We start from the raw sequence: 1,336 nt of genomic DNA, 5'->3' as shown, positions 1-1,336 counted from the left end.
CTGTTGATTCACAGACCTGTACCCCTGGGGATAAAAATATATGTTTATAAAAAATAAAAAATTATATTAAAAAATAAATAAAAATTAAAATAAAAAAACATATATAACCTTCAAAAATAAATAAATAAATAAATAAATAAATAAATAAATAAATAAAACCAATTATAACCCCCCCCCCCAAAAAAAGAATGATATTCATGTGGGCTTTTCATAGATGGCTTTTATGATATTCAGGAATGCTCCCTCTATCTCTACACTCTGAAGAGTTTTGATCACGAAAGGATGTTGACTCACTTTCTCTGAGTCAATTGAGATGATCATGTGATTCCTGCCTCTTCTTTTAGTAATGTGCTCTATCAGGTTGATTGACTTGTGAAATGAATCACCCTTGCATCCAGGTATAAATCCCACCTGGTCATGGTTAATAATTCTTTTAAGGTACTGTTGGATCCTATTGGCTAGGACATTGTTGAGTATCTTGGCATCCATGTTCCTCGGGGATACTGGTCCGTAATTCTTCTTTGTGATATGGTCTCTGCCTAGTTCGGGATCTGGGTAATGCTGGCCTCATAAGATGAGTTTGGAAGATTTCTTCCTGTTTCTATTTTTTGAAATATCTTCAATAGAAAAGGCATTATTTCTTCTTTAAATATTTGGTAGGATTCTCCCATCTTGCTTGGACTCTTGTTCTTTTGGGAGGTTTTGATTACTGCTTCAATTTCCTTCCTGGTTATTTGTCTGTTCAGATGTTCTACCTCTTCCTGTTTAAGGCAACTGTGAAGGAGGTATTGTGTGGATGAAAGAACACTGGCAATACTCTACATCACATTCAATACATATTATGAGAGGCATTTCTGTGTCGTTCTGAGTGGGAAAGTAAAAATTATCCAGTGACTCACCCTCTTCATGTCTCAAGAATTATGAAGTGACAGAGGAGACAATTTTTAAAAAATTTTATTTGTTTTCAGTGTTCCAAGACTCATTGTTTATGCACTACACCCAGTGCTCCACGCAATATGTGCCCTCCTTAATACCTACCACCAGCCTCTCCCAACCAACTCCCTTCCCCTCCAAAACACTCAGTTTGTTTCTCAGAGTCCACAGAGGAGACAGTATTTTATGTCTGATTGATTACAATTATTAAGTAATGGGTTTTTTAGAGAGGTATCCCATCACAGAAAATGTCAAAGTTTAATTCAAAAGTCATCAAACTTCCCCATAAAATACTTGGTATTATGGCATGATGAATGGAAATGAAAACATTTATTCATTTTAAGAAATTACACTACATAAAAATGTACAAATCTACATTTCTCAATATTTCCATAAATTCTTG

This window comes from Mustela nigripes, chromosome 5, assembly GCF_022355385.1.
Source record: "Mustela nigripes isolate SB6536 chromosome 5, MUSNIG.SB6536, whole genome shotgun sequence".
In the NCBI taxonomy this organism is placed as follows: domain Eukaryota; kingdom Metazoa; phylum Chordata; class Mammalia; order Carnivora; family Mustelidae; genus Mustela; species Mustela nigripes.
Note: the sequence above shows the minus strand (reverse complement) of the source record.